The sequence below is a fragment of the Pistacia vera genome, unplaced genomic scaffold (assembly GCF_008641045.1).
Source record: "Pistacia vera cultivar Batoury unplaced genomic scaffold, PisVer_v2 Contig483, whole genome shotgun sequence".
NCBI classification, from domain to species: Eukaryota; Viridiplantae; Streptophyta; class Magnoliopsida; order Sapindales; family Anacardiaceae; genus Pistacia; species Pistacia vera.
The window spans coordinates 491,085-500,223 of NW_022196316.1; the positions used below are offsets into that span (position 1 = coordinate 491,085).

A 9,139-nucleotide genomic window follows, 5' to 3' on the forward strand; every position below is an offset into this window, starting at 1 on the left:
GACACGTCAAATCACACTACTGTACTTAAATTTAATCTTAATTCTTTTGCGTGTCAATCTCCTCCGCTAAATAGTAATTACTAAATGACTAATATACCCTCCTATACAAATTAATGATTTACACGTGGCGTACGACGGATGCATCATGTGATCCCTCCCCCTGCACTCTCAGCTTTTCTAAACTAAACTTAAGACTGTTTCTACTGCGACAACAAACAACTACAAAACAAAAGCTTGACTCACTACTGAAGTTCACACGCTCAAGCTTCGCTTTACATTGCTCCCTCTACAGTGATTCGTCGTGTCGTTTTGTGTGGTGTGTTGTCGTTTCGTTTCGTCTTCTGAGCTCAATTCAAAAAGTCTGCTTTTTAAACATTACACACACAGGGAGGGGCTGAAGTTTGATGTAAAGAGAGAGAGATAATCATCAATCATGGGTTGCATTCACTCCAGAAGGACCAGAACCTCTTATCTTCCTTCTCCCGACGACTCCATCAAACCAGAAACAGGTTTTTATCACTCTGTTTAATACTTTTTGTTGATGGGTTGTGAAATTTTTTTTTTTTGGTTTTTTTTTTATGGTTTTGTGTGTTTGAAGGGATGGAGATCAGGGTGATGAAGAGTGTCAGTGAGTAAATTTAAAGAGTATGGTCTAACGAGCTGAGAAAAGCGACTAATGGGTTTAGTCAGCTGTATAGTTTTCTGAGAGTGGGAGAAGGCGCTCAATGCGGTTTATAGAGGAAAGTTAGAAAACAATGGTTTGGTTGCTGTTAAAAGGTTTACTAAACATGCTTGGCCTGACGCTCGACAGTTTGTGGTCAGAAACACTATTCTTTTACTTTGTTTTTCTACTTCTATGTTTTAGATTGAGAGAAAATGAAGAAAGTGGGAAATATTTTTTTCTGTTAAAGAAAAAGGGGAATCCGGGTTTAATCCCTTTTTTCGGATCATGGTTGGATGAGGAAAAAATTTGAAAAGATAAATGGAAAATGTAGATACAGTTTATGCTTTGTTTTGATTGCTGAGAAAATGAATTCAAGTTTAGGACATCAATTGGGAATTTTCTTTTTGGTTTTTGCTGTGTTTTCCACTTTCTTTAGAAAATAATAGTTGTAATTAGCTTAATGATAATGTAATATTATTGGTTTGTCAGGCGGAGGCTGCGGGCGTGGGGAAGTTGAGGAACAAGAGATTGGTGAATTTGATTGGTTGCTGTGCTGAAGGAGATGAAAGACTCTTGGTTGCTGAGTACATGCCTAATGATACTCTCTCTAAGCATCTCTTTCACTGTATATCATTCTTCCTTTTTTAATTTCCTTTTAGCTCATAATTAAGATTTGATACTGTTTGTTGATGATCTTGCCCTTTTCTTCTTTCTCCACTTCTTTTTTTTTTTAAGCAGATTTTAGATTGTTGGCAACTTTTTCTTTTCTCTCTTTGCCCTTTAGCCTTTTAAAAATGAGCTTTTTTCTTAAAGAAGTTATCAGAAATCGGGCTGACTTGTTATTATCAGAAGGGGATAGCTTTTTAGGGCCGGTGAAGTTAATTGGATTGTTATCTAATAACTGAACAATACCCATCCAACGGTTAGCTGAGGCCGGCAACATTTCTGGCCTACAACCTGTATACCTGTTAGATAATAAATTTTGTTGGGATTATCCCTCAAAGGAGCTAACTGTTTTATCGGTTCATAGGCCCACTTTAAGACTTATTATTACTTTTAAAAATAAGTCCTTTTGTGCAATTAATGCTTTTAATACTGTCAGGAGACTGATTTTACTATGTGCTCACTTTGAAACCTTTAGCCACCAACTTAGCTAATTATCTCAGTTTAACTTTGCAATGAAAGTACTATGTCTTATTTATGAGTACGGACTGTAAGTTATCATTTTTTAGATTGCTTGTATTCTGCATTTATTGAAATCTAAATGCCACCCCATCTATTTGTATACTAAACCATGTCTGTTTAATACTAGTCCGTCATAATAGAAGTAGATAATGTTCTTCATTGTTTTGGTAGAACTTTATTATACGTACGGGTTGGAATCGCTTTAACTGTTTTCTAGATCACGTTGTCAGATTAACGGGCAGCTGCATATGTAAATAAATGACTGATAAAGTTTTGTTGTGGTTGTATGGGGAATGAGTAGAGCCCACAATCTTGTTGAGTGTATTCTTCATCTTATCTTCTCTTTCTATTTCAATGTTGCCTTTATTCCTTATCGACTGATGTGCAGGCTAGACAGACTCCTATACAGTTGAAATGAGGTTAATGGGTAGGAAACATTTGTAACATGAACACAAAACTGGTAACATGAAGTGTTAAACTTGTAAAATTGAAATTGCCCTTGCAATGAAATACGAATCCTAAATATTACAAATATGATGTTTGATGTTATAAGTATTATGTTCCACATTGTAAAAGGCTTGTTACTTTAACAAAACAACATCTCTATATCAGCAAGACTGTGCAAACATATGTTCTGCACTTTATAATTGTTCTGGTTAATTTTTTTTTTCCCCTATAATTGAGTTATTTTATGTTTAGGGGAGAAGCAACCACTGCCATGGGAAATGCGTGTTAGAGTTGCGTACTACATTGCACAGGCACTTGATCATTGTTATACAGAAAACTGGAAAATCTATCATGATTTGAATACTTTTAGAATTCTTTTTGATGAGGTAAGCTTGTGGTTATCAACTTAGTTTTTTAACTGAACGCCCATACATCTTCAATCACTATGTTTAAGCTTTGTTTCTAAGTGGTCATTTTATTAATGGAAAAGACATTTATTTGTTGCTTGTTTTGACCTTTAAATGATTAATATTCTATAGGTAAGCTCTAAAATGTGTGGAACTGGAACATATAACATATTATTCAATCATCAATTTGATGTTTAGTGATTTGTTAGCTCATTACCTGTTATCGTGCATTAACTTTTTTCCATTTGCTGAAGCTATCAAAATTTGGTTTCACCTATCAGGGTTCAAGGTTCAATACAGTGCACTATCAGGAGACTGGAGTTCCTCTATTTATTATTCCATACTGACTGTTGTATAGAGCATTTGATTATTCGCTCTTAAGCGCGCCATTTCTCTTCTGCTTGGTGATGATGTTAACTTATTGTAAGATGAACATAGCTAACTTATGGCATATTTCAGGAAGGTGACCCTCGTTTATCCAGTTTTGGCCTTATGAAAAATAGCAGAGATGGAAAAAGCTATAGTACCAACTTAGCATACACCCCACCTGAGTTTCTGCAGAAAGGTACCTTGCATGATAACAAGTATTCTCTAGGATTTGAATGAAATATAATTGTAGTTTATTTCTTTCTTCTTAAATTATCATGTCTTGGAAATTTCACATTATAGTTCATGGAGGACTTGATTCAACCTAGACAAAAGATACAAATCCTCAATCTGATTCAGGCAATTAGGTTCACAGAATTTCTGCTTTTGCAATCAAGATATGATTGTATGCGTCAACTACTGATAATTTATGTTCAATGTAACGCTACAATTTTACTAGGTCAGTGTGGGGAAATTTTCTGAATGAAGCCATTCTCATTCTGAGAGGAATTTTCTCAGGATTAAATGTGAGAAAATTTTGAAAGGAAATAACGAGTGATCCACTTGTGTTTAGAACATTGATGCATTGATGTTTTGGGTTTTGTGGAAATCCCTTGTACGTGCTATAAGATGATAGTATGGTGTAATTGTGCTATTTTAGATCCTGCACAAATTTGTGTTTTGTTGTTGTTATGGGATTGGATTTGCTTGTGAAGATAAATTAAATTCTATGAAGAGGTCAAGAATTTGGACAGTTTTTTGTGACTTTCTACTGCACCCTTTGTAATTAATGATAGCCGCTTTCCCTATGGATATTTTAGGATTATGCTAAACATACATGCCTATANAACATATTATTCAATCATCAATTTGATGTTTAGTGATTTGTTAGCTCATTACCTGTCATCATGCATTAACTTTTTCCATTTGCTGAAGCTATCAAAATTTGGTTTCACCTATCAGGGTTCAAGGTTCAATACAGTGCACTATCAGGAAACTGGAGTTCCTCTATTTATTATTGCATACTGACTGTTGTATAGAGCATTTGATTATTCGCTCTTAAGCATGCCATTTCTCTTCTGCTTGGTGATGATGTTAACTTATTGTAAGATGAACATAGCTAACGTATGGCATATTTCAGGAAGGTGACCCTCGTTTATCCAGTTTTGGCCTTATGAAAAATAGCAGAGATGGAAAAAGCTATAGTACCAACTTAGCATACACCCCACCTGAGTTTCTGCAGAAAGGTACATTGCATGATAACAAGTATTCTCTAGGATTTGAATGAAATATAATTGTAGTTTATTTCTTTCTTCTTAAATTATCATGTCTTGGAAATTTCACATTATAGTTCATGGAGGACTTGATTCAACCTAGACAAAGGATACAAATCCTTAATCTGATTCAGGCAATTAGGTTCACAGAATTTCTGCTTTTTTGCAATCAAGATATGATTGTATGCGTCAACCACTGATAATTTATGCTCAATGTAACGCCACAATTTTACTAGGTCAGTTTGGGGAAATTTTCTGAATGAAGCCATTCTCATTCTGAGAGGAATTTTCTCAGGATTACATGTTTGAAAATTTTGAAAGGAAGTAACGAGTGATCCACTTGTGTTTAGAACATTGATGCATTGATGTTTTGGGTTTTGTGGAAATCCCTTATACTTGCTATAAGATGATAGTATGGTGTAATTGTGCTATTTTAGATCCTGCACAAATTTGTGTTTTGTTGTTGTTATGGGATTGGATTTGCTTGTGAAGATAAATTAAATTATATGAAGAGGTCAAGAATTTGGACAGTTTTTTATGACTTTCTACTGCACCCTTTATAATTAATGATAGCTGTTTTCCCTGTGGATATTTTAGGATTATGCTAAACATACATGCATGTACTGTTACAATCTTTTACTTTGAATTTTAAATTACTCTTGATACTGACTGGAATAATTCATCGGCTAATATGAACTTTGTTTCTAATTTTAGTTTAAAGGCTAAATAACCTAATCTGTTTTCTTGAGAAGAATTTTCATCAGCCTAATGTGATATCACATTTAGATCTTTCATTATTTTGCAACAGGAAATTGCAAAAGAATGAAATAACTAATTGGCAGAGATATCCTTCATCTTTGTGGTTTAATTTATATTTTTTATTATGAACCACAACATATGTGCAAGTGCATTCTCTCTCTGTGGATTATTCCCTAATGCATCAATGATGATGTGATTCTTGTAACTATAATAATTGATATGGTTTGTTTTTATGTAGATTTATTGAATCAATCCAGTGGATTTGATTAGTGTTAAATTCTGCAGGCAGAGTCATCCCAGAGAGTGTGATTTATAGTTATGGAACAGTTCTGTTGGATCTCTTAAGCGGAAAGCACATTCCTCCCGGCCATGTATGTTGCCCTCCATTCCATAAAACCGTTTGATTAATCTGCATTCTACTTCACAGTTTCGTTTCCTTTTTCCCCACCACCTACAATTGATATGGTGCCTTTTCTTTTTGTGGTTAGCTTGTCCCTTTTTGTATCTGCTTTTTTTTTTAATACACTAAAGATTATCTACTGTATACTTTCTATGGCTTTATATCTGTGACTCATGGTCCCAGAATTTCAGAGAAAGATTGTATCTTCTATTCTATGAAAATTTGATAATGCTTAGTGTCATTTTTTAAATTTGATGATGCTTACTGGCGTTTTGTAATTTGATGATGCTTATAATTTATATGTCCAGGCTCTTGACTTGATAAGGGGGAAGGATTTGTTAAAGTTGATGGATTCTTCGTTGGATGGGCAGTATGCCAATGATGATGCTACTAAATTAATCGGACTTACATCAAAATGTCTTCAGTCTGAGGCTAAGGATCGACCTGATACCAAGTTTCTTCTTACAGCAGTTGCACCTTTACAAAAGCAGAAAGAGGTGAATTTCATGTTTTCCCTGCGTCTTGGACAAGTTGTTTCTGTTGTGGTTATCCATCTTCAAAGATTTTTCTTTTGGTATGGATGGAATAGTATTCCTGTGCATGTGTTCTGACTTATTCTGTTGGTTTACTTAGATAGCATCTCATGTTCTGATGGGCCTGGTGAAAAATACAGTAGTTGTTCCCACCATGCTCTCTCCCCTTGGAAAGGCTTGTGCTAGGAGGGATCTTACTGAAGTACATGACATTTTGCTTAAAACAGGTTATAAAGATGAAGAAGGTGCAGAAAATGAGGTATTTTTATGTCTATTCTCTGGCTTAACAATATGTAGAAAACGATACTTTGCTTAAAACAGGTACTAATAATAAAGAAGGTGCAGCATCTAGTTTACCATCTAGAAAATAGAGTGGTCAATGGATTTAAAGATTGTTAATTGTTGAGATTCAATAAAGCTATAGGAGCCAAATTAATTGAGGTTTGATGATTTTCTTTTTTAAATTAATTTCTTAATAAACAAAAACTTCTTGAACTTTAATTTGTTCACTGAGTTCTAAATTGACGATTGCTTCCAAATTCTATAGCTTTGGTTGCCAGGGGACTTGTGGGCTGTAAATATCCAAATAGGTTGCCCCATGTGTATTTGATTCATGATTCAGGTGGCAAGAATACCCTGAAGCAGGAGCCATATCCATGTTGTAAACTCTCAATTAACATATGAAAAATTCTCCCCAAAAAAAGGTGGATATATATCTGATGATTTAAATGTTTTTAGACTTTAGGTATAACTTTTTCTTTCCTTATTTTTTCCTCATTAACTTTTAAGAAAACATGAAGTTACCATAGTGCATGCGGTAACATATGTTAAACTCTCAATGAATATGTCAGTTCATTGTTGCTTTGTTGTGGGACAGAATTATTTTTAAGTGAGACTGACAGAAAAAGAAGTTGTGGTAGTGGACTGGTGCTAGAAGGACACAATTGTTTTACATGTTTTCTATATATTCATGTACGTGTGTCTTTGCCAGTGCATTTAGGATCTCTGAACCTCTTTTCTGGAAGTTTGCATGCATATTGGCTGCCCATTTCTTGATTTACAAGTTTATTTTTGTCCTCCTTTTGTGTTTGCACTGGTATAAAACCTTCTTTGTCCTATGCTCTGATAATGGGATCTGTATTGTAGCTTTCCTTTCAAGAATGGACACAGCAAGTGCAGGATATGTTGAACACAAAGAAACTTGGTGATATTGCATTCAGGGACAAGGATTTTAAGAATGCGATTGAGTACTATTCAAAGGTAGATATATTCTTTCTCCCTCCTTGCGCTTTATTGCACATTAGGACCATAATATTTGGTACGAATTCTTTCGATAGGAATGCATTTGATTAATTGGCTTTTAGAACCTGAAGCATAAAACTATATGTTCTTTTGAACGGTAAACATACATGTTAAGAGAATTGATTAGCTACCTGTGTAAAACCGAAACACATTTGCAGAATTTATTTTTAAGTGCTAACTCTGTAGCCAAACTTCTGTGTCATTTGAATGTGTTTCATGATGCAATGTTTAACAAGTCAGTCACCAAAGTTTTAATTGATCTCTGGACATTTTTCATGCCAATCTGGGCAGTCAAATATTCTTACTTAATGCATGTCCGTTCTTTCAACAGTTCCATTTCATCCAAATGTTGGTTTCATCACACTAGACTTTAAAATCTTGCTTTCAGCATTCTTCCAGTCTTCATAATTTATCTTCTCACAGTTTCATTTACATGAAACAGTTGATTGTTATGATGTCTGTTCCTTCGGCCACAGTCTTTGCAAGACGAGCATTCTCCTACTTGATGAACGGGCAAGCGGAACTTGCGTTGAGGGACGCAATGCAGGCTCAGGTGTGTATACCAGAATGGCCAACTGCATTCTACCTGCAGGCTCTTGCACTGTCAAAACTGGGAATGGAAACTGATGCTGAGGATATGCTGAATGAGGGAGTAGCCTACGAAGCCAAGAAACAGAACAGCTGGCGCAATTAGAATGTAATTCATCTCTTGGTCGGCGACGACCATCCTGTATTAACAATGGGTAGTTAGAAAATTTAGCTGTAAAAGAAAATGGTGGAGCTAGGATTAGAGTACTAACAGTCTAACAGAGTTGTCTGCATATTTACCATGTTTGAGCAATATACATATATTGTACACTCCAAAAGAGCAAATAATGTGTTTGATTATTCAGAAAAATCACATGCACTGCTTGTGGTTTAAATCTTTTATTATAATTATTAAAAATAATAAAAAATTTAAATTATATTTTCTTACAAAAAAGGACTATATCTGCCGCCAACCTTTCTTTATACATAAACAGACGCGACAGTTAGTTATTTATAGCTTTCTGTTTGGCTTCTGGAAAGATCATCATAGCCAAGTCTTCCATTTTTGTCACTATCTTGTTTGATCAAATCATTTCCTTAACTAAGTACGGAAACAAATTCCACCCGGCAACTCCTATAACTTCACCAACTTCACCTCCTAACTAAAAGACTTCGTCCCCTGTTTGCTTCCCGAGAAAAGAACAAAAAGGAAAAAACTCCACTCCACTCCTTTCCTCAGCCACAGAAGATTCAGGTTTCTTTTCAATATATCTAATAAACTTCAAGAATCATTATGGGAAGTATAGCGTCCAATCGGGAGATGTCCAAGGAGCTGGCTCGTGAGTTACTGATCTCGATTTCTTCTACTTTGTCTTATAAGGTTATGGATTTGGATAAATTTCGTCCAAGTTTTGAAAGGCCTAATAGAGTTGTTGCGGCGAAGGATGATCGAGTTGAAAAGTACAGGTCGGACTTGATCTCAATTTCCTATGCTCAATCCCCTGATGTTAAATGATGTTTATGAGGAATTATTTTGATGAAGGATTTTCGTGATATATTCATATATAAGGTGGGATACACAAAGCTTCCCATAGTGTGTGATAGGCTGTGTGAATACTTTAGAATTTTATGATATTATTCGCTTTAAATTATGATATTAGATAATTAAAATTAATTATAAAATTAAAAATCTATATCATTTCCTTTCAACCATTTATATCATTTTCAAGATCAATGTCAATATTTATATCTTCATTTGTGTTATTATAATCATG

General features: G+C 34.7%; 1 pseudogene; it reads left to right on the forward strand.

Annotated features, from left to right (window-relative positions):
* Positions 1 to 228: 228 nt before the first annotated feature.
* On the forward strand, positions 229 to 8,242 carry LOC116146782 (annotated as a pseudogene).
* The last annotated feature ends 897 nt before the right edge of the window (positions 8,243 to 9,139 follow it).